Source organism: Giraffa tippelskirchi, chromosome 14 (genome assembly GCF_054371585.1).
Source record: "Giraffa tippelskirchi isolate mGirTip1 chromosome 14, T2T-mGirTip1v1.2.pri, whole genome shotgun sequence".
Lineage (NCBI taxonomy): Eukaryota > Metazoa > Chordata > Mammalia > Artiodactyla > Giraffidae > Giraffa > Giraffa tippelskirchi.
Genome location: NC_137288.1, coordinates 35,480,099 through 35,504,971, shown reverse-complemented (window position 1 = coordinate 35,504,971; position 24,873 = coordinate 35,480,099). Strand labels below are relative to the sequence as shown.

At 40.4% G+C, this 24,873-nt stretch overlaps 1 protein-coding gene across 49 annotated transcripts in view; it reads left to right on the top strand.

Annotated features, from left to right (window-relative positions):
- DTNA (dystrobrevin alpha) overlaps positions 1–24,873 on the top strand; it is a 433,073-nt gene that overhangs the window by 191,224 nt on the left and 216,976 nt on the right. For all 49 annotated transcript variants that reach the window (XR_014074807.1, XR_014074805.1, XR_014074810.1 and 46 more), the window contains exon 2: positions 10,787–10,916. The gene's annotated coding sequence lies outside the window, so the exon portion shown is untranslated. The remainder of the gene's footprint in view (positions 1–10,786; positions 10,917–24,873) is intronic.

Here is a 24,873-nt window from a genome sequence, read left to right as displayed (position 1 = left end):
GAAATACCAAGCTTCTGACATTTCAGCTCTCCATCTGAATGTTTTTCTCCACGGAAGAAATCCATTTGCATAAATATGGCAATCCAGGTCCCAATACAGGCACACCCATGAACACACACAGGATCTCACATAGGAGCTTTAATCACACCTACCCTGATTTCCTTCTAATTAAACCTGAGAAATGAAATATCCCCCCCCCCTCCAGTGCTTTCTGAAGCAGCATGTGTACCTGTTATCTTGCACATTAATGGGTTACCGTATTTAATGTTGTCAGAACTGCTGATTCATGGCCCTGCGTCGCCCGCTACCCCCGGGTGATTGCTTGACAGCATGCCAACAGCAGCTGCCTCCAGCTTCTGAAAAGCTGACCTTGTAACAACAGCCACATTCTTTGGGTTGGTTTTGCTGACATACTCTCAACTCAAAAACTGTTTTTAAAACAAAAGTATAATGAAGTATTGAGCTTCTAAAAGCAATTGTATTTCAGTTCATTAAATTATCTGAGTGTGTCAAAGAGTGGCAAACTGGTGAGGAAATGAATATACAGAGGGAACCATCCTTGAAAGTTGACATTTGAGCTAGAGGCTATAATACTTGGGAACAGGGTTTTAAGATAACGTGGGCATCCAAGTGAAACAAGGCTGTCACGGGATCTATTTTTCAGCTTTCTCAGGAACCTGTATTAGTTCCATATTCCTGAGCTATTTGAAATTCTGTTTATTTTTTTCGAAATTAATGTATCTCCTTCCCCACCCTAAAAATGCTTTCTTCAAGTTCAGCTTCTAAAGCAAAAGGATATAATATGTTCTCCATTAATTAGTAAATGCAAAATTACTGTCAAATTCTCAAAACAGGGATCAAATTATGTGGTAACTACTAGGTACAGCTCTAGCCAGTGGATAAGATGATGCTTCACACTGCACTCATCTGTAAACATACAACACAACATATACCTTTCAGCCAGCAGCTTGAACTGCTGGCCCTGCCTTTTGTTAGAGCACAACTTTTATAGATTCTTTTCCTGGTGGCTAGATCTGAAACTCTTGCGCATTCTAGGTCTCAAGTCTTTACTCAGATTTCCCTGCTCCTTCTTTCTGTCGCCCATTATCCCAGAGTCGAATATGATCTAACAGTAAAATTACCACGTGGTTCATATCTCACATAAAATAACTAGAGTCCATTTTATTGATTTTAGGGAATTTCCAAAATATGCAAGTTTTCGATAAATAACACAGAATAGTGTTCAGCTAATTGTTTTGGCACATTGAAACCACCAGAGGGCGATCAAGGCTCCTCTCTGTTGTCCCCACCCTTGCAAACCAGTGAGTGGTGACTGTACATTGATCCATTAAATGGAAGGGAGATGAAATCGTGTCTTTGGAGAAATCCAAAATATGGTAGCCTGAAAACCCTGCCAGCATGATTTTGTTTGTTTGTTTATTTTTACTCGCCAAGTTGTGTCTGACTCTTTTGCAAACACATGGACTGCCAGGATCCTCTATCCATGGGATTTCCAAAGCAAGAATACTGGAGTGGGTAGCCAGTTCCTTCTCCATGGGATCTTCCGGACCCAAGGATGGAACTCACATCTCCTGAATTGTCAGGCGGATTCTTTACCACTGAGCCACCAGGGAAGCCTAAATTCAGTTACCTAACAACTTCTCTTGTAAAAATCTGGATTTCCACCCTGAATATGAAAATAAGAAGATATGACCATCTTTAGTCCATGCTTGTACATGGGACAACCAGAAAAGCAGCTCTCTTTCAACAGGGCACACTTCATTTCAGTTCCATCACTAACACACTCTATGATTTTTTCCAACATTGAGACCAAATAGCATGTGCCACTTACAATCAAGCTTGTATCATTGATTTCTTGTTGTTAAGAGTTGTTTCATTTTAGATTTTTTCTGTTCTACTCAGGTAAATATCAAGAGTGATTTAAAAAATAGGCCACGTGAACCTCTTATAATTACAAGGAAAATAAGAGAGAGTATACATCTTTGAAGCAGTAAAAAATATTCTTAAGAGTAAAATAGGCAGGCAGAATGTCCCTGGGTCTCCTTGACTAATACCCACCTTTCCCCCCCATTTATTGATATTAGATGCATTTATGAGCTTAGAGTTTTCCAACACTCAGAGTCTCTGCCAAATTCCTGTTGGTGAGAGTGCAGCATACATGTTTGTACATGTGCCTGTGCACACCTCACCCTTTATTGAGACAGATACACATGTTCCCCCTGTTTTCCTTAGAGATTATTTACTTGAATTCAGTTTTCTCTACCAAGTGGTAAAATCTGGAGGACTGAGATTAGGACAAGATCAAATGTTGTAGGAAAGACATTTCTAAAGTGTTGGTTCCAGACCTTAGGCAAATGGGATTCCTGTGTTTCCTTGTGATCTGACTTTCTGATCATAGTGTAACTTACTGGTAATAATCTCTTTCCCCACGTGGCTGTGGCAGGTGGCAGATCAGGGACTCGGAGATCATGGGTCCCCATCAAAATCTCCTCTCACATTTGTCATAACTAACTACTGAGAAATCTTTCTTGTGATTGACTACATGAGGATTTGAAAAATCAGCCCATGAAGGGCAAGCTATCAATCTCTGTACACAACTTGGTTGGAAAATATACATATCTGCATGTAGCTTGTCCTCAACAGAGGAAATGCAGAACTAAATTTAGATTGGTACAGCATAAACAAATTCCAGCAAACACAGCTGGTATTCTGAGTTACTCAAACCATTGCTTCTTGATCTCAAAGAGAAGCGATAATATAAATATTAGTACTCATAGTTAAGATTGGTTGAGTTTACCATGTGTCAGGCACTGTGCTGAGGGGCCTCCTTTAATCCTTGTAACACCTCTGGGAGGTACAATCTGTTATTATTCCTATTTTAGAAGGTGTGGAAAAGTGGGTGGCTCGCTAAGTACTTCATGGATATGAAATCAGTAATGAGGTGAGAGTTATCACCACTCTGTCCAACCTCAGAGCCTTCACTCAACCTCCTTACTATACTCTCTTCCTTTTAGGCCAGTGGTTCTCAAAGTGAAGTCTCCTAGACACTTTGATGGGGTCTTTGAGGTCAAAACTATTTTAATAATAACTCCAACATATTACTTGCCATCTTGACTATGTAGACAGTTGCACTGATGATGAAAAAGCAATGGTGGATAAAACCGGTATGATTTTATTACAAATCAAGGCAATGGCACCAAACTGTACTGGTTAGTAATCATCTTCTTTACTACTATGCAAAAACAGTAAACAAACAAAAAAAAGCAAGCAATGATAAAAACAGCATGGCATTTGATGTAATGGATTATGGCAAGTTCATTGATATGGTTTCAGATTTCACAAAGCAACTCACCTTTAAGGAGCAACAGTTGTTGAGTTTCAGTCATATCAAAGAAAAATAGCCACAATTGTCTGAAAGGCTATAAAAATACTCTATTCTGAACTGCACATCTGCCTAAGTTTGGAGTTTCTTCATATTCTTCAACCAAAACAACATATTGCAATAGATTGAAAGCAGAAGCAGATATGAAAACCCAGCTATCATCTTTCTATGAAGCCAGAATATAAAGTTTTCCCAAAATGTAAAAGCATGCCCTGCTTCTCACTACATTTTTTTTTTAGTTTTGGAGAATATTTTCTTTTTAAAAACATCTTATTGATGTTACATTTAAAGAGGTTTATCACTGTTATGTAAACACATTTATAAATAATTTTTTTAAAATTTCTAAGTCAATTTCTAATAAGGTAAATATTGATAGATATAACACACATAGTCACAAGCTCTTTAGGGTCTTCAAGAGAAAAAGTTTCAGTATATATGATGCAGGGCATAGTATCATTTTTTTTTAACTCCAAAGTGTCATGGAGATGAATGATACCTCATTAAATGCTGTATCTTTTATTTGCATTTTTAAAAAAGACACTCCTCTTTTCTGAGTCAGATGAAAATCAGTCAGGCTCTCTGTTGTCCTCAGGTGGTCACTAGGGCATGTGGCACATTCAAGGTCATCAGTCAAGGTCAGAGGGCAAGGCCTGAATTGTTTCCCAGAATCAGATCCTTCCATTTCTTTATGGTTTCCAGAAAAAGCACTTCTTTGTCCAAGAAAACACTCTCTGTATTTTGCACATAAATATTTTTTTCTGGGGAAACAAGATACATGAGATATATTACAAGCCCCCCAAAAAATGTTTGTCACTGAACTTGTGTCCAAATAACTGCCATGTTTGCAGACATGTGATTTTAGGAGCCTGAGCTTTATGGTTAGGGTTTATGTATATTAGAGAAGATGAATGTTTAACAATGTGGAATTCTGTCTCCTTAGTGCAAACATTTAATTTGTGATATTTAGGGAGGTATGGAACTCCTCGTGGAAACATTTATTCTCATTTTCATCCATCTCTTTTTTAAAAAATTGTTACTAATGAAACTAATAAAGGTCATAGAAAATCTTTTTTTTTATTTGGCTTTCCCTCCCCTTGTATCCAGTTTCATGACTTCTTTCCTTCCTTCTTCCTTCCTTCCTGTCTTCTGTTCTGGCTGGATCTTTATATTATTAAAATCAGACACATATGAAATCACAGTGCATCATTAATTTCTAAGAAGTGTGCAGGACTTTAGCAAATGAGTGAGCATAAATTCAGAGCAAAATATTGATGGTCACATATCACCAGGAAAATTTCAGTAGAATCTATAATATACCCACATGTGGCTAATTAAAATTTTGTCTTTTTAAAAATTAATTGGATAAATCTCTGTCATTCTGATTTAACACTCAAAGTTCAATTTAATTCTCTTTTTGATCAATTTTACATCTTGAGATGCAAGAGACAAAAGGCTGAGCATAGATAAACCTTTTTTTTCCTGGTCAGCAAAAATCTGTTCATCTTGCTGCCTTGCTTGGAATTAAGTTCCCATGCTTAAAACTTTAATGAGGTCATCACTAGGGGGTAGGTTTTGTGTGTACTTGGTTTATTTGCATATTGTTCATAAAAAGAGATTTTCATTAAAGAAAATTTTTGAGATAATTCAGTTTAGGGATAATGTAAGTTAATGAGACCACTTAATTGTGTTCTCACAATTGTATTTTTTTTTAAAGCTTACAGAATGAGAGAATCACTCGCTCTAAAAACATATTCTGAAAAAAAATGGCTCTTATTTTTCTGATGTCTTAGGATATATGGGTTTTGTACAGTAGAGATTTCTATAACAAAGTAAGGACTATTATAAAATAAATCTACTCCTTATACTGAAATAAAATAATATACTGCCTTATACTTCTTTGTGTATGTGAGTGTATATAAAGCACATGAATAAACCAAAGAAGCGTTTGCTGTCTTTGGATGTTCCAAACCTTCATTATGTCATAATCTTTAATTAGCAAGTTTTATAAAAAATTTCATAGCCAGAAAAAATTTCGTATTTATGCTGAATAAGTGTGGCTCACTAACAACAGAGACAAAAAGTAAAACAAAAACAAAACTTGAAATAAAATTATATATCTCTTAGAATCCCTGGGGCTTCTCTAGTGGCTTAGCTGGTAAAGAATCCACCTGCAATGTGGGAGACCTGGGTTTGATCCCTGGTTTGGGAAGATCCCCTGGAGAAGGGAACAGCTACTCACTCCAGTATTCTGGCCTGGAGAATTCCATGGACTGTAGAGTCCATGAGGTCACAAAGAGTCAGACATGACTGAGTGACTTTCACTTTCACTTTAGAATCCCTCAATTTCATTAAAAACCATGTGTGTATGCACATGTATGCATAGATAATTGGAAGTAAATGTAGAAAATCTTCAGAGGGATTGCCTCTAACTAGTGGAATATGGATGTTATTCATTTTTATAATTTATTACATTTTCCATACCTCCTAAAAGTAAAGTTACTTTGATTATTTAAAGAGCTATTTAAGTGCCCAGCCATCTCTTGATTCTTTTTTTTTTTTAATTAAACTTGATTCTTCATAAATACTGGCATATAGAGCTAATTATTTTTACATTTATTATTTTGAAAAAGAAAAAATGATGGGTACTTAAGTGAGTTCTCCACAACAGAGCTCCTCTGTGTGGGGTCTGCCCAGGTGCAGTGCAAATGGTTAAACATAGAGGGAGGATGTTCTTTTAAAATGCAAATATCATCTAGGTGAGCAACTGCCTAAGCCTACAGGGAGATGCTGCAGATAGAACACAAAGGCAGTCCCTCTGAAAAACACAAACATGCTGTGCAAGGAACAGAGCTGAGAAATCCTTTCTAAACCACCTTCTTCCTTCTCAGCACCTTTAAAACAGTTGACTGAATACCCGCCTGAACTGATGCTGACAAGCGTACTTTTTTCTTGAGGGTTCCTAAATGTCAGCAGGCCTCTGGCTTTCTGCTGGGAATATTTTTCCACATTCACTGAAGAATGTAGATGTCTACTCCGCTGACAGCCATTTCATCCAAATACTCTTATTCTCACTGCTTTATCTTACTTTAACCTCCCTGATGAAGTGTGAGTTTCTTTATCCCTGTTTGTTGGTGAAATATCAAGAGGGAAACTTGGTATTTCACTGCTACTGTCTTCTATTTGCTCAAACATCCTCTCGCAATCTCTGTTATGTGTTGTAGGCAGTGTTCCCCAACCTTTTTGGCACCAGAGACCAGGTTCATGGAAGACAGTGTTTCCATGGACTAGGGTTGCGGGGCGGGGGTGGGGGCGGGGGGTGGGGCGTAGTTTGGGGATGATTCAAGCACTTTATGTTTAATGTGCACTTTAATTCTGTTATTATTACATCAGCTCCACCCCAGATCATCAGGCATTAGATCCTAGAGGTTGGAGACCCCTGTTGTAGGAGATACTGAAGTAGGTGACTTTGAGGTGAAGCAGGTAGTCACTCTACTTTCCCTGTGTACTGTTATCTAGAGGTTTAGAATCGTGAAAGACAGCCCATGTGTCTGCCATCATTGGGTTATCATCTGATGGCCAGAGGTTAGATACACGACTGCCTCTGAGATTAAATTCATTTCCCTGGTTATTTGGCCAAAGACTTCAAAACTTCTCTGCAGCAACGTGGATGGACCTGGGGATTGTCATACAGAGTCAAGTAAGTCAGACAGAGGAGAAATATTGTATGACATTTCTTAAATGTGAAATCTAAAAAGAAATGATTCAAATGAACTTATTTACAGAGCAGAAACAGACTCACAGACTTAGAGAATGAACTTATGGTTGTTGAGGGGAAGGATACGGGGCCGGGGAGGGGAAGGGATAGATAGGGAGTTTGGGATAGACATGTGCACACTGCTGTATTTAAAATGGATAACCAACAAGGACCTACTGTACAGCACAGGGAGCTCCGCTGGATATTATGTGGCAGCCTGGATGGGAGCGGAGTTTGGGGGAGAATGGATACACGTATATGTATGGCTGACTCCCTTCACCATTCACCTGAAACTATCGCAACATTGTTAATCGGCTATACTCCAATACAAAATTAAAAGCTTTTTTTTAAAAGAAAACAGACTTCATGATGTATGCCAGCTGTGCTGTGCTTAGTCACTCAGTTGTGTCCGACTCTTTGTGACTCTAGGGACTGTAGCCCTCCAGGCTCCTCTGTCCATGGGGATCCTCCAGGCAAGAATACTGGAGTGGGTTGCCGTGCCTCCTCCAGGGGATCTTCCCACCCCAGGGATCGAACTCAGGTCTCCTGCATTGCAGGCGGGTTCTTTACCAGCTGAGCCACCAGGGAAGCCTGAGGTATGGCAGAAACCAACAGTATTGTAAAGCAATTATAGCCCAATGAAAAAAAAAGAAGGACTTCAAAACTTCACAGAAATGAAGTATCTGCACAGCAACAGGCAGATACAGGCAGTCTCAAAGGTAATTCCCTTGGGGACCAGAATCTCTGCTGGGATTCTGCCCTTCTGTGATGGGGCTGCACCAGATCAGATTGGCTAGGCTGACCCAGTGCTGCAGCTTCTTTATCCTCAGAGCTTGAAGCAGCAATCTATGCCCTTAATAGGAAATGCGTGCAGACATCCAAAATCTTCCCGGTTCTCAGGCTGAACTATGTGTCAACAAGAACAAATCCTTGGAACAGAGAGGGTGCATGAGTATCCATCCCTGAGCACTAATTCTGTCTCCAGCATTAAGGCATCCAGAAAGGCCCATATCCACAGGCTCCTCCCTGACTCTGATCTACTAGCCTTTTGTCTGAGGTGATTCTGAATTTAGTCCAAGGGCCACAATCCCAAATCCACTTTACTGTAGCTTCCTAAGACACTTTAATGGTCTTAGACCAGTAACGAATAATCTGGTAAAATGATCTAATTAAGTTTCTACCACAAGTCTGTGTAGGAACAATTGGGAAAACACTGACCTTTATACTTGCTAGTTGTTGCACCCTCAAGTGAACATACATTTAGTGAGGAGTATCATTCACCGTTAAAGATGAAGTGCTAAAGATGATGAAGAAATAAACAAGACTGTCCCTGCCCACAAGTTGCACATATTCTTATAGAGAAGAAAATTTATAGCAATTGTATATGGTAACAGGCTTCCCAGGTGGCTCAGTGGTAAAGAATCTGCCTGCTAATGCAAGAGACACAGGGGACACAGGTTTGATTCCTGGGTTGGGAAGATCCCCTGGAGAAGTGGCTACTCACTCCATTATTCTTGCCTGGAAAATCTCATGGACAGAGGAGCCTGGAGGGCTACAGTCCAAGGGGTCACAAAGAGTTGGGCGCAGCTGAGTCACTAAGCACAGCATAGCACTATATAGCTGATTGTGTTAGTTGGGTACCTAGGCTAACTTTGTTGGACTTATGAACATGCTGTCAGAACGGAACTCATTTGTATGTAGGGACTTGCTGTAGTTCTTTCTCTTGTGGTACTCAGTGGTACAATATTGACTCTAGCCTCCAAGCCAGGTACTGATGGAAAGGTCTTCAAGGAACCAGATGAAGGGGGCAGAACTCTATTTTATCCCATGATGCTAATTTTAACCTCAAGTCACACGGTCAAACTAGAATTTGATAGCTAATGTAGAATTAAATGAGGATTTAAGGTGAGAAAGGTATTATTTTCTCTTCCTAATCAAGGTTCACGTGAGGTTTTGCTATGCGAGTGTCCACCAGGCTGCAGGGAGAAGAGAGGGGAGGATTGATGCCTTTCATTCAGTGACAGTTTGGGAGGTGGGCAACCTCAGGATCAAGACTAGAAAGAACTGTGGGTTGTTAGTTCCGGATCCTCGGAAGTGGTCTTGGGTGACAGAAGCCGAGAGTGGTAGGGACGGAGCTGCCTACCAGACAACTGGTTTCCGTCACTGCCTGTGAGACGCAGGCTGAGATGGAGACCTCTTCCTGGTACAGAAGAAACAGCAAAAGCTGAAGCTTGCTCATAATCAAGATGTCCTCCAAACGGCAACTTCCACTGAAGTCACAGATCACAGTTAAGGTGTGAAACCTGAGCCTGCCTGTGGGTCCTTTCACACGGCCTCTTTATCTGAGCAATATAATGATTGCCATCATTTTAGACTGCCTGGGCCAGAGAAGAGAGTTTGGCGAGGAAAGTGAAGGATGGGGCTGGAGACAGAGGCCACTCCCACCAGCCGGGGTGCAGAACTAGGCTCCTCAACCTGCTCCACTGCCATCAGAAACCTTCTCTGCTTTATCTGCTGTGATCTCCCTTCTCCCCATCTTTTCCTTCATCTGAACATGGGATTTCCTGAGCTTCAAATTTCTGCTCCTTCAAGCCACCTAGGACGTGGAATAGTAACATCCAGCTTGTGTGCTGGGAAAGGTGGGGGAAGACGGGAGAGAAAGACTAGCTGGAGGGAAGTGACGGGTAAAGCATCTGGTCACCTTCATCCAGCAGGGCAGGGACTCTTGGGCAAATTGCCGAGTTTGGCCTGGAGCCTCTCTTTCTCTTCTCCTCTGTGAATTTTCTCAGAAGACAAGATTGATAAAAATCGTTCCGCTTTGTTAAGAAACACCAACAGACCATATTCTGAACTATTTACTCTTTATGTCACTGCTACGCAACATCATAAAGCATGTGGATCAGGAACATCAGCGTGCCTCTGCAATAGCTGCGCCTGCATCTACCGTCAGAGTGGAGGCTGGTCTGAGGACTCTGCCCTCAACTCTAGTCTCCTTGGTTTTAGTAGAAATTGTGGTGACACAGTGTTCCAGAAAATTACCAACTCGGGAAACACAGAAGATTCTCTGTTTTTCCCATTTCTGGGTTTTAAATAAACCAAAAACAAAAGGCGATGTTAGGAACCTGAGGTTCAAGGCTACTCCGTTACTGCGTGCTCGTCCTCAGTCACTAAGTCGTATCCAACTCTTTATGACCCCAAGGATCGTAGCCCGCCAGGCTCCTCTGTCCATGGGATTTCCCAGGCAAGAATACTGGAGTGGGTTGTCATTTCCTTCTCCAGGCAATCTTCCGACCCAGGGATGGAATCTGTGTCCCCTGAATTGGCAGGCAGGAGTCGCCAGGGAAGCCCACTCTGTTACTAACCAGCTGCTTAATCTTGGACGCTCACTTTACCCTCTGGACCTCCCCATCTTCATCTGTAAAATGACTTTTGGCATAAATGTCTATTTTTCCTAAACATTTATTATAGTAATTGAGAACCAAAATGCTGGGTTGAGTATTACAAGTCATTCTTAGTGGATGAAGGGATTTGTAAAACACCATATGTTCTAGGTCTGCTCATTCTGTTTCTGTAATAAACACGTAAGTGTGAGTTACTGAGCTAAATAAAAGTGTGTTTTCTCATTGCAGATAAGTGAGATTTACAAGTCCCTGGATGAAACGCTTGCAAAGTCTTTAAATGCCAGAACTGACTGCCGTTTCAAAGAAAAGAAGATAGATGGTTTTGGAAAGTTCATGCTGTTTCTTCATTGAATTTTAGGTGAGTGAGTCTGAGTCAAGGAATTTAAGGTGGACTTTGAACTATTTCCCCTTAAAGTCTTTCTTTTCTTTGCATGAGAAGAAAATGGGGTTCATCATGGCCAGCATTTTACACTTTTAGTGTGGTGCTGCATAGTGAAAGACTTAGTTTCTGTGCCTTTTGTTTACCTTTTTTTCTTTTATTAGCAGAAGCCATATGAATGACAAGGTGTGAGGTATAGAGATGACCTTGACATTTCTTCCTGATTTCTATTAAGCAAATGCAATAATGCTCCATTCTATTCTACAGGCCATCTATTTTTTAATATGTAATAGTGTTTCATATCAGAGTAATAAGCCAAAATGAGACAAGACTAAGTTTTAATGACAAATGAGAAAAGAATTTGATGGTGGTAATGACAATTTAATCATTACTAGTTCAAGTCTGAGATAAGGCTTACAATTTAGAGGCTGCTCATGGGGAGATCTCATATTGCTTAAATTAAAGTAGGGCATGGTTTAAGTTAGGTGTGGTCTTCAAAATTCAGTGTACAATTAAGCATGCCCATGTGCTCACATTAAACTTTGTTTTACCTGGCCATGAGGTGGATGGATAAATATTTTTATACCACCACCATACATAATTACCCTTCCATGTTACAAAAGACATGCTCATACAAATTGGCGCCTTACTATTAGTCTGCAAAACGCGTTGTCAGTTTTCCAGCAGAATGGAGAGAAAAAGAGGAATTGAGCAGTGGTCTTGTTGAGGAAATTGTGTGTGGCTTTTTCCACCTCCTCCTGAGTCCTGTTTTCAAAGTGTGGTTTTATTATAAAGAATGGGGATTTCCAGAACATCAGAATGTACGTCTGTTCACAGTTCTGAGTAAAACAATGCCACTGACAGAGCATTGACCACTGTCTAAATCTAATCCAAAAAGACAGCAATGCCTCCTTTATACGTTTTATTAAACTTCAAAGAGAAGGCAGGTTATTGTCTCATCATTTAAGGGCGTGTAAATTTGGTTTATTGAGGTCATATGTGGAACTAAAATGGTGATTTCATTTATTTACAAGATGTTTGTTGAATGCAGTTCCCAGGAGCTAAACTTAATGCCCTTAAAAAGTATCAGTAAATCAATTTGCCTAGTGTAACATTACCCTGGAGGAGAAAATGAAAATGGAAAACTTATTAATTTACTTCACTCTCTACTTTCCATTGTTCCAGCCTATGCTTGTTTTTAACTTCACATTCATTCCTTGCCCTACTCGTATTCTGCTGGTTCTTTGGGGGCTGACCCCTAGAAGCTTTTTTCCAGCTTTCAGACCCATCCTTTGTTGCCTCTAGTTTTTCCCGATGACCTTGAACTCTGAGTTGCTGCAGGAGCCACAGGAGACTTGGGTTCAATCCCTGGCTTGGGAAGATCCCCTGGAGAAGGAAATGGCAACCCACTCCAGTTTTCTTGCCTGGGAACTCCCATAGACAGAGGAGCCTGGTAGGCTATAGTTCATGGGATTGCAAAGAGTCAGACATGACTAAGCAACTGAGCATACACACAACATCACTTCTTCTCTCTGTCCCTTGAGACCTATGAGTGCTGATACCTGTGACATTCTGCTGCTATTAATTTCCAGGTTGATTTATTATCCTCAGTTTAGCTTCTCAATCCTTCCGTCATCTGTGTAGCCATTTTCCTGGATTAAATTCCATTTATTTTAAATGTTTAGACTGTATTCTCTTTTCTTGGTTAGATCGTAACTGACTTGTCAATGCTCAATTTCTTCCAAAATTATTGGAAGAAAAGTGAGTGGGATTACTGCTTCTCTTAAGGAAAATAAGTGATTCTCAGGAAAAAGAATTTTAAGTTAAATGTAAAACTAGATATTTTTATGCTGGAAAACATCAAGCCCAATAAATTTAAAGCCATATTGTATTTCGTATATGGAATATATGTATTCCATATTGCATATTCTAAGCTATACAATATTGTAGTATTAATTTGTTGGTGTTACAGAGCCTTTGTCAATATTTACATTATGTATATCAAATTTATGGTAAGATTTTTTAATTCTCAGATATACACCAGATATGAATTTTACTTTACTAATATTCACATTTCACAAACTCCTCTACACCCAGTATAAGAACTTTTTAGAGTTCAGCCTCATTCCTGCATTCACATTTGAATCTCGAGTTTCAGATTTATTTTATTATGGATCTCATCACTGTCTTTCAGTAATAGTTTTTTGCTTCTTGAAGATCCCTTATGGTCTGAACATTCCCATGTCCCACAGTCCCATAATAAATACCGAATGTATTAGAAAGCAAAGTGAAGAGAATTCCAATGTCTGTGTTTTTTTTTTTGACAGATAAACAATTTACCATTGTCCCAACAATCTCACTCACTCTAAAGGGCTTCCTGGATATTAAAGAAGCTTTTTACTTAATCATTTTGGCACATCACTTGGTTATGTTAAATGTGAATGTCTCACTCTTTTCATGTCCTTCTCATTTATGTAGACATTTTCCTTTTCAGTCTTTTATCAGAGGTCATGATGACTGCTCCTTATTTTAATGTATTGTGGGTACACTCATAAGGACATGGTGTCCCTTCTATGGACAAATTTTCATCTCTTCAACCAATGGCAATGTCAAACCTGCAGTGTCTAAATGAGCATCCTTTCAGACAATATGAAATGAGGTCATGAGCAGAATGACTTGGATTCCTTCATAATCTAAAATTAGGAGACACAGGGATGAGTAGCTTTATAGTATGGTTTAACTTGCAGTGTATCACTCGTATTCTCACATCTCCTTTAGTTTAGTATGGCACTGAAAATTCTAGTCCTTCATATTTCTCTCTAGTTTGTGCAAATGAGGCTTTATAAAGTTATATTTAACAAAATACTCTTGGGAAGAGAAATACATCCATTAATAATACATACTGCATCACACAGAAGTCTAATGAATTAGCAAGGAAGAAACTCTTGAGGCAGTGATGCAAGTACTCAGCTTCTGAGAGTTTGGTACACACGTAAGTGGGTGGAGACTACTGAAATCATCTCACTAACTTCATAATACTGCCTAGTGGGTCAAGGGGAACACCTGTCATAAAAGACAACTCAGGCTAAACATATCTTAATGTCATATTGGAGGAGGAAGTAGGAGGAGTGGAAGTATTCGTCCTGCCACTCACGGGCAACTTTATGAATAGAGATTTTAAACCACTGGTGCCCAAAGAGTTGAGGAAAGTGCTTTGATCAAGATGTGGTCCTAGTACTTCTGCTGAACCACAGAATAGGATGTTGGAAAAATCAAATGTTATCCATCTGTTAGCTGAAGTCACCTGTTATCCATCTTTGTGTTGCCAAGTCCAGAGCTCTTAGTGCTTGCTGCACGCACGACAGGCCAATAAATCAAGAGACAAATTATTGGGGTGAGGAGTAATGCTTTATTCAGGAAGCCAGCAGACTGAGAAGATGGTGGACTCATGTCTCAAAGAATCATCTTTCCTGCATTAGAATTCAGGCCTCTTTTTTACTAAAACGGGAGGGAATAAAGTCAAACATCTCCTTCTGGTCAGCCAGATGTGTTAATTTCTTCCTTCCTGCAGTCATTCACAGGTGGGCCTGGTCAGGATGTTTCCTGTGAACTAAACAAAGGTATTTTAGCTTACCAATCATTACCTGCAAGGAGAAGGAAATGGCAACCCACTCCAGTATCCTTGCCTGGAGAATCCTGTGGACAGAGGAGCCTGGTGGGCTGCCGTCTACGGGGTCGCACAGAGTCGGACACGATTAAAGCGACTTAGCAGAAGCAGCAGCATTACCTGCCAGGCAGGGTAATGGTCATCCCAGAGATTGGCCATTATATGTAATTTAAGCTTATAGGCAACATCTCTTTAGTAATTAACTTGTAATAGGATACAGAGGTTCTTCCCTATTTGCATCCCTGAAAACAAGCACAGTGCTTGGCACACTGCAGATAATTTTTAAATAAACTTGTGAATATGGACAAAGGCACAGAGCAGTGCTGGCTAATGCTTACTGAGTTCCTACTTTATAACAAACACTGTTTTATATGCACATATACTTCATGTTTAAACAACCCTATGATATAAGTGCATGCGTGCATGCTAAGTCGCTTCAGCCTTGTCCAACTCTTTGCAACCCTACGGACTGTAGCCCGCCAGGCTCCTCTGTCCATGGATTCTCCAGGCAAGAATACTGGAGTGGGTTGCCATGCCCTCCTTCAGGGGATTCTTGCCGACCCAGGGATAAACTCCATGTCTCTTAAGTCTTCTGCATTGGCAAGCAGGTTCTTTACCACTAGCACCACCTGGGAAGCCCTCATTTTTTTTTAAATATGAGGAAACTAGGGCCCAGAAAGGTTAAATAACCTGCCCAAGATTCAGTAAATTGAGGTTAAGATTCAAAACCAGGCAGTATGACTTAGTGCCTGAGCAGTTAATTATGATGCTGCACTGTCTCTCATGTAATATAGTCATCAAGTAACTGTAAAACACAGAATCCACATAGTTTATTATTTCAAAATGTATGTCATTCTAGAATAAACCTGTATTAAGAAATCTTACTCAAATCTTGAACAGCCTCACTTTGAACACAAATTCCTTTTTCAATATTCCTAATCTCCTTTCCTTTTAAACTATGACTGCCTAAATTGACTTCCTAATTGACATTCAGATCTCATCATTTCTATTCTTTAATGGTTTGCTCTGAAATTAATATTTTAAAAACCCTATTGCTCTTTCATGCTATTTGCTTAATTGAAGAATGTATAATCTTGAGCAGCAAGTTACCTAAGCTCTCTGAGCCTCAGATTCCCCACCTGAAAAGATATATCTAATTTGTTGTGAAGACTAGAAAATAATATTCATAAAACAACAAAGTATTTCCTGGTACATGACAGGTACCCAGCAGAACACCAGCTGTTCACCCATTTCAATCTCAAAGCCACTGTTGGCTGCCCCATCCACTGAGAACAAAATCTTCTTCCTGTGTTCCTTAGCGTGCCATCATAGAGGCACAGTGGGGCTTCCCTCGTGGCTCAGTGGTAAATAATCTGCCTGCCAATGCAGGAGATGCAGGAGACATAGGTTCAATCCCTGGGTCAGGAAGATTCCCTGGAGGAGGGCATGGCAATCCACTCCAGAATTCTTGCCTGGAGAATCCCATGGACAGAGGAGCCTGGTGGGCTACAGTCCATGGGGTCACAAAAGAGTCGGACAGGACTTAGCGACTGAACACAGAGACGCAACAGACCCCCTGAGTCTCAGCACCTCTCTTTGTTCCTCATCAGTTGACCTTTGCTAATATGGGAATGATCTGTCTTCTCTAAGCCATGCTATTTGTTTTATTCACGTCTCTGTTTGGCTGTGTCGGGTCTCAGTTGCAGCATGAAGGATGCAGCATGCAGGATCTTTCCTTGTGGTGTACAGTCTCTCTAAATGTGGTGCACAGGCCCCAGAGTACATGTGTGTGTGTACGTGTGGAGAAGCGGAAACTCAGTAGTTGTGGTGCATGGGCTTAGTTGCTCCTTGGCATATGTGATCTTAGTTGCCTAATCAGGGATTGAACCACGTCCCCTGCATTGCAAGACAATTTCTTAACCACTGGACCACCAGGGAAGTCCCAAAGCCATGCTCTTCATGCCCTCACTTTTGCTCATGATGGTTCTTCTGGCTAGATGTTCCTCACATCCACACCCGTCTCCAAATCCTCCTTATCCATAAGCACATATGCACTCTTCAGAGACTTGGAATATCCTAGTTATCTTTCAAGATCCACCTCCTCTGTTGCTGTTACATGTTCCGTGAAGTCATTGATGAACTCCTCCTGACTCAACTGTTATCAGTCCTATCTGAATTCACGTAACCCTTTGGGCCATTTCTAAGAGATAAGCGCCTGTTATAGACATAAGAAAGAAAAGCCATCTCATTCAATCCCTCATAGTCTGGTTTGATTTCTCATGTTACCTGTCCATCTTCCCTTTGAGAGACGTTCTTCAAGGACAAGTACCAGGGTTTTTGGTTAATCTTTGAATCTTCTTTGTCAAGTTCAGAGTAGTCTTTCTGGTTTTGAATGAAGTATAAAGGGTCACATTTTGAGATGTTTGGGTGTTTTTTGTGCGGTGAAGAGTCTAATACTACATCCAGCCATTATAACAAAAGGAATGCTCCATCAGGGAAAAGGGGACCTTACGGGGAGGATCTGTACCATTCTACGTTGTTTGTTGTTGCTATTTAGTTGCTCAGTCATGTCCGACTCTTTTGTGACTCTGTGGACTGTAACCCACCAGGCTTCTCTCTCCATGGGATTCCCCAGGCAAGAATACTGGAGTGGGTTGCCATTTCCTTCTCCAGACGATCTTCCTGACCCAGGGATGAAACCCACGTCTCCTGTACTGGCAGGCAGATTCTTCACCACTGAGTCACCAGGGAAGCCAGTACCATTCTATGCCAAGCACCAAAACAGATGCTCCACAAGTATTATCTTATTTAATTTTCATAACAACCTTTCAATTTAGCTATTATCTCCCTCTTTATTTAGATAAAAACTAGGATCCCAAGAGTTAAGGTAAATTGCTAATGTCATATTTCTGGTAAGTGACAGAACAAGAATGTTGTCATATCTTTCAACTGCAGCAAACTGCCATTGTAAAAGAGCTTTCCAATTTAATCCTATAAGAGGAATATATTTGTAACACAACATGAGAGTTTTCTATTTAAAATATTTCCTGAGAGTAAGCTATTTATAAGGCCACACATTTTTTTTCATAGCAAATAAGTTTATGTTTAGGTTGATGCTAAAATTAGCACTGTTTCTGTTCAACTAGAGTTTAAGAGATATAGCACCTTGTGGTTCTGAAACCTACTTATGCAGAAACATCATTTATTGATGTGAGCATAAGCTTGGAAATCATGTCTAAAGCTGTAGAGTGATAGAATTTTGGAGCTAAATGGTATGCAGATTCACCACTAGAGCTGGGGACTTTTTAAGGCAAGGATTTCTCTTCTTTTTTTCTCCTTAATAACACTTACGAAATGAATATTTACAACTAATTATGAAACGGTTTGTTTTGGATGCGAAATAAAAAATTTCTCTAGACATAGTGACACTGTTAGCACTTCTTAAGAGAGTACATAAACTTGTTCTGAATTTTTTAAATCACACGATTCAAATACCATGTATAAGAATAAAAACTGATATAAAATAAAACTCTAAGTTTTCAAAAAGAGAAAGACAATTATCTCATGATTATCACTTGTATGTGGAATCTGAAAAACTGATACAAGTGAATTTATCTACAAAACAGAAATGGACTCAGACATAGAAAACTAATTTATGGTTACCAAGGTGGGAAGGGATTAATTAGGAGTTAGGATTAACAGATACATGCTGCTATAGATAAAATAGGTAAACAATGAGGACCTACTGTGTAGCACAGGGAACTGTATTCAATGTCTTATAATAACCTATAAAATTAAAAAATTTTTTTTTGCTCAGTCATGTTCAACTCTTTGTTTCCCCATGGACTGTAGCCCTCCAGGCTCCTCTGTCAATGGATTTCTCCAGGCAAGAATAGTGGAGTGGGTAGCCATTCCCTTCTGCAGGAGATCTTCCTCACCCAGGGATAGAACTCAGGTCTCGTTCATTGCAGGCAAATTCTTTACAGTCTGAGCCACTAGAATAACTTACAATGGAAAAGGAATTTGGAAAACGTGTATATGTATTCAGACTTCCCGGGTGGCTCAGTGGTAACAAATCCACCTGCCAGTGAAGAAAGATGTAGGAAATGTGGGTTCAATCCCTGGATCGGGATTTCCAGTATAAGAATAGTGGAAAATTCCATGGACAGAGGAGCCTGTCAGGCTGCAGTCCATGGGGTCAGAAAGAGTTGGACTCGACTGACTCTGCATGGTTGTATATGTATTCCTATACATATATGTGTAGCTGAATCACTTTGCTGTACACCTGAAACTAACACAACGTTGTAAACCAGCTATACTCAATTATTTTTAAAGAAAAGCAACCTTCTGACTTCATTTGAATTGCAAAAATCAGTATCCAGAGAAGTATTCCTTTCTTTTGTGAAAAATCCTAATTATTCTTGTTCCCCTTTTATACCTATAATGATCATTCATTTGTTTTTAAGTACATATTACACATCTCTTATGTGTTGCAAAGAGTCGGACATGACTGAAGTAGCTTAGCACACACTGTAAAATAGTGCAATCATAAGTACTTTATATATGGAAATAACAAAATACATGCCTGTGTCTTTGGTTTACCACTGTTGTATGGATAACATTTCAGAAGTGAAAAAGAAGTTTGTAAAAATATGAGCATATGTGCTGTGTCGATCTTCGAGTAAGATAAATACCTTAGAAAAAGTAAGAAATCTGTTCGCTTTCCCAGATTATGTCCTTCCCTGTTGGGTGATCTTTTGTTGGTTGATTTCTTCTCTGTTTCCCCAGAAGTTTGCAGAATGCTATTTATCTTTACATAAGTATGGTTTGAAGAATTGTGATCATCAGAAGGATGGATGAAACAGTATTTTCCTATCAAAAATCTAAGGGTTACAATGTTTATGAAAGTTAATAATAATGTGCTTTAATGTGAGTATATTCTTATGAGTGGTTGTTTATTATTTTAGCTTGTATTAATTGATTTTTTATAACTTTCAAAACCTGACTTTTAAATCTGTACAGAGTTTATTTTAGCAAAATCTGAAACTGTGAACCTGAAATTCATCATCAAAGCAGATGAATAAGGTAGTTCTTTATTCTGTCAATTCCTAACAATTCTGTAACTGAGAGCTAGAAATTTTACTGTTTATGTACAAACACTTGCCATAATCTTCCAAGTCTAGATGCATAGATAAGTAAGGTGGCTATCTTTTTCTAAGAACATGTTTTTATTATATCATTCCTTCCTAATATATTTCAACAACTCCTAGTCTCCCATGGTTTCCTTTCTGAAATTGAATTTCTTCCCAGAATAGTAGCATCCACAAAGGACACATCTGGAGAGAGAAAAAAATCTTATCACTATCCATTTTAGACTACGTTCTTTTTCTTTTTATCAAAGTATATTTATTTACAATGTGTTAATTTCTGCTCTTCAGCAAAGTGACTCAATTGTACACATATATCCATTCTTTTTTGTATTCTTTTCCATTATGATTTACCCCAGGATACTGAATATTGTTCCCTGCACTATACTGTAGGACCTTGCTGTTTATCCATTGTATATGTAATAGTTTGCATCTACTAACCACAAATTCCCAGTCCGTCCCTCCCCCACCAGCCTTCCCTCTTGGCACCCACAAGTCTGTTCTCTACATCTGTGAGTCTGTTTCTGTTTTGTAATAGGATCATTTGTACCATATTTTAGATTCCACATATAAGTGATATCATATGCTGTTTGCAGATAAGACTTCATCCTCACCATTTATCTATAGCAAATGAGCCTCTTACAATCTCAGTTCAGTAGGCCCCCTGGTTTAGCCCCCTCCCTCAACTCATATGCCTCCTACACGGCCAACAGTTCCACCTTGAGTAATACCAAGCGTGCCATCAGCTCAGTCCCTGCCACATTCCCCAGCACTTTGAATTGTCTCTTGGCATGAAGCATTTGCAGGTTTCCCTGGTGGCTCAGTTGGTAAAGAATCCACCTACAATATGGGAGACCTGGGTTCGATCCCTGGATTGGGAAGATCCCCTGGAGGAGGGCATGGCAACCCTCTCCAGTATTCTTGCCTGGAGAATCCCCTTAGACAAAGGAGCCTGGTGGGCTATGGTCATTGGGGTCTCAAAAAGTTGGACATGACTGAAAGCAACTAAGCACAGCACATGAAGGAGTTGTAGATACTGGTCACAATGATTAAATAATCCAAATGCAGACACCTTCCTGTTTGCTCCTGGCATCTCCCTTCCTACAGTACAAGGAGTGAAGGGGCCTGAGAAGCAGGGTTTATAAATCCCTGTCCTAAACTGAGTTCTTAACAGGAATTTCTCCATCTAATGAAAAGGACTTCTCTGAGATTTTCCATATCATCCTGCTCGAGGCTGTGTTGTGTAGGGCTGTCCCCTGTAAGCACAAAGGCTTTTCAGGAAAAGACTATTGACCCAGTTTCTGAAAGATGGTAAAGGCCCTCCCCATATTTTGTCTTACCTAATAACAAAGGTAATCGTCTAGCTCAGCTCATGAATGCCTGCTCATTAAAATATGAAGATCCCTTTCTTACTCACATGTAGAATTCATGAAGCATGAATACTAACTGCCCTGAGCTGCGGTTGCCTGGAAACCAGTGGAGGTGTGTCCAAGAGTCTGAAGAGCATGAATGAATAGCTGAACCATTGACATCAGTTTCAGCTGGGTGACCCACACTTAATTCTGCACAGGCATTTCCAATGGGCTGATGGAACAATAGCTTTCTCAGAAGTAGCTCCTTAAATCTTGTAAATGAGATTTAACATTTAACTTAAGGTTCCTCTCTGTGGTCTGACAGGGGTTCAGAAACTGACCATAGAGGCAAAGAGACTGGCTCTTTGATGTAGTTTTACAGAGTATAAGAATGAAACGTCTACTAGGACTCATACTGTCATACAGCTTTTTCTCAAATACTTATGATCATGTTTGATCAGTTGCGGGGGGAGTTATTTCAGCATATTTCATTCTTTGATAGCATTACCTTTTTCAAGTTGAATTGTTAAGGATTCTGAAACATTTCTCTCCCTTTTGAAAGGCCATTGTTTTAAAAAGCAATGTAGAAGCAAAGGAAACATAGGTCACAAAAGGACTTTTAACTGGTTGGTGAAATTAACCCGTGAAATAAAATATGCCTGATACATTTTGAAGGAAACACCACCAAGAACTCAAAGAGCATCCACATAACAGCATTCTGTTTTAACTGGGCGGCTTGGTTGTATGCCTGGGGACCCAAAATCCTAGGATAAAACACTGTCCTCTGTTATTTTACTCAGTGAAAGGGAAAGGGACCAATACATTTCTATGAAGACAGTGATGACTATACAATTGGACTGAAAGCAAAATTAGCATGAATTTTTAAACGGAAAAATAAGACATCAAAGAAGTGCCAGCATTGGAAAGTGATTCTGCTGTTGGATCCCACTCTCATGTCCTGTCATTACTTCACCTCCCTGTGTCCATCAAGAAGGAAATTTGAAGTGCACCAGGCAAGATGCATACTTCACTGCTTGGAAAGAAGGATGCTTTACTTAAACAGGAAGTAAAATTTAAGTAAAGGATACTTTACTTAAATAAAGATATTTACTTAAGTAGGAAGAATCTGCTTGCAATGCCCGAGACCTGGGTTCGATCCCTGGGTCGGGAAGATCTCCTGGAGAAGGAAATGGCTACCCCCTCCAGTATTCTTGCCTGGAGAATCCCATGGGCATAGAAACCTGAAGGGTTATATAGTCCATGGGGTCGCAAAGAGTCGGACAAGACTTAGTGACTAGACCACCAGGAAAAAAACACTAGTAATAACAAAGCCATTTGTGTGGACTCTGTCTTAAATGTAGACAGGATACAAAATTTTCTACTTCTGTTTCTTAAGAGGTGTACAAAGACCTGCCCACCTGACTCTACAGCAGTAGTTCTCAGCCAGGGGCATGGGGGTGTGGAGGGCTATTAGCATCTAGTGAGTGGAAGCCAGGATATAGCTAAATATCCTACAATGCTTAAAACAATCTCCTAAAGGAAAGAACTTATCTACCCCTAAATGTTAATAGTGTCAAAACTGAGAAATCCTGCTCTAAATAGTAAGAGCCACGGTTAACTGTGTACCGGGCTTCACATGAGGTACTTTTCATATGTTACCTATTTAATACTCACCACTATTCTGTTTGCTCGATATTAGTATCATCCTCATTTTTAGATGGTGAAACTGAGCCTCAGAAGGTTAAGTATCTTGCTCAAGGCCATGCAGTCAGCAAGGAGTGGACCCTAAATTCAAAGTAGGCGAGACTCCAAAGACCTGCTCCTCTCAGGACACTGTGCTCCCATGTTCAAAAAGACCTACATCAGCTGCCTTTGTGCTCCATGAAACTGTGTGTCTAGAGGGTCCCTGTTATAATGCACGTGTGTCATCTGGACAGGCTGATCATGGCTGTCTGTCCATCCCCAGAGTCTAGAGTGAATTGATCGGGTTCTAGGGATATGAACTGGAAAAGAGGAGACGATGTTGTTAAAAGGGGAGAGACAAAAGGCTCCAGAGAAAGGATATTTCACTCTTTAAAGTATCTCTGGAAGATAACTTTGCAGGGGAAGATGGGATCCCTGGACAGAACTTGGGGTACAGAAAAGGCCAAATGTGCGCCGTAGATCAGACAGTATGAAATAGCATCTGAGGAAGCAAGCCTGTCATTCTAAAGGAGATGACAGGCTGGCTGTCATCTATTGTCAAAGCTCCCTGGCCTCCCCCTCAGTGAGTCTGAGCTACCAGAAGAGGAAGGGCAGCCGATGACGGCTGGGGCAGGGCAGCACCCCATCCCCACCCCCCAGGGAATGTCAATAATTGCCAGCCAGGAAGCAAACAACTTACTTGAGCCAACACTCAGCATAAAAAGGACCCCGTCATCTACAGCATGTGAAAAGAAAATGACCTGACTCATAGTTCCGTCCACCTGCTCCTTCACCCCACCTGGCATCCCTTCTAGGGACAGCTGGCTGAGTCCGGCCCCTTTTCCAGTTCTTCTTGGGCCTTGACTCACCGACCACTCAGCCTCTGCCCCAGCCACACAGCATCACTTACCGTTTTCCTCACCCACTAAGTTTTTCACTTCTCCCTCTGAGTCTCTTTTTTGGGTGAAGAGACCTTTCCCAGAAACTCCCTTTTTTAGTTTCCTAGGGCTGTTCTAACACATGGCTGCCAACTAGCTGGCTGAAGACAACAGAAACATATTCACTCCTAGTTCGGAGGAGAGAAGTCTGAAGCCAAGGTGCTGGCAGAGCCAGGCTCCCTCAGGTCTCTAGGGAAGAATCCTGCTGGGCCTCTTCCTAACTTCTGGTGGCTCCTGCAGTCATTGGCATTCCTTGGCTTGTAGCCATGGGACTGCGATGTCTACCTCTGTCTTTCCAGGGCCTTCTTCATGTGTGTGTGTCTCTTTCTCTGTCCTTTCCTCTTCTTAAGAGGATACCAGTCGTTGGATGTAGGGCCCACCCACTCCAGTAGGACCTCATCTTAATCTTTAACTCATTACATCTGCTAAGATTCTATTTCCAAATAAGGTCACATTCTGTTTCTGGGGAAATGTGATATTTTGAGGGACTACTTTTATAAGTCGGAATTCTTTTATAAGTCAGAACCAGCAAGATATAAAGGAGATTTATTATAAGAAATTGGCTGACACAACTATGGGGGCTGAGTCCTCTAATCTACACTCCGAAAGCGTGAGAACCAGGAGAGACAATGGAGTAAGTTCTGTGTCCCAGCTTGAAGACCATCGGCAGGAGAGAGATGATCCTCTTGCCTTCTATTTAGGCCTAAACAGATTGCATGAGACTCACCCACAGTGAGAAGGGCAATCTGTTTCACTAAATCTACCAACTCAAGAGTTATGCTCATCTGGAATCACTCTTGCAGACACACCCAGAATAATGTTGAGTGAAAAAAGCTGAGCACTTCACGGCATAGTCAAGTTGATACATGAAATCATTCATCACACTACTCAGTTCACTACGGACACACCTCAGGGATGTTGTGGGTTCAGTTCTAGACCACCACTGCAAAGCAAATAGCCCAATAAAGTGAGGCATGTGAACTTTTTGGTTTCCCAGTACATATAAAAGTTATGTTTCTACTGTACTGTAGTCTAAGTGTGCAATAGCATGATGCCATTAAAACCCATGTACAAACCTTAACTTGAAAGTATCGCTTCTTCATTTCTAAACAATACCAGCCATCCTCTGAGCGTTCAGAAAGTCATAGT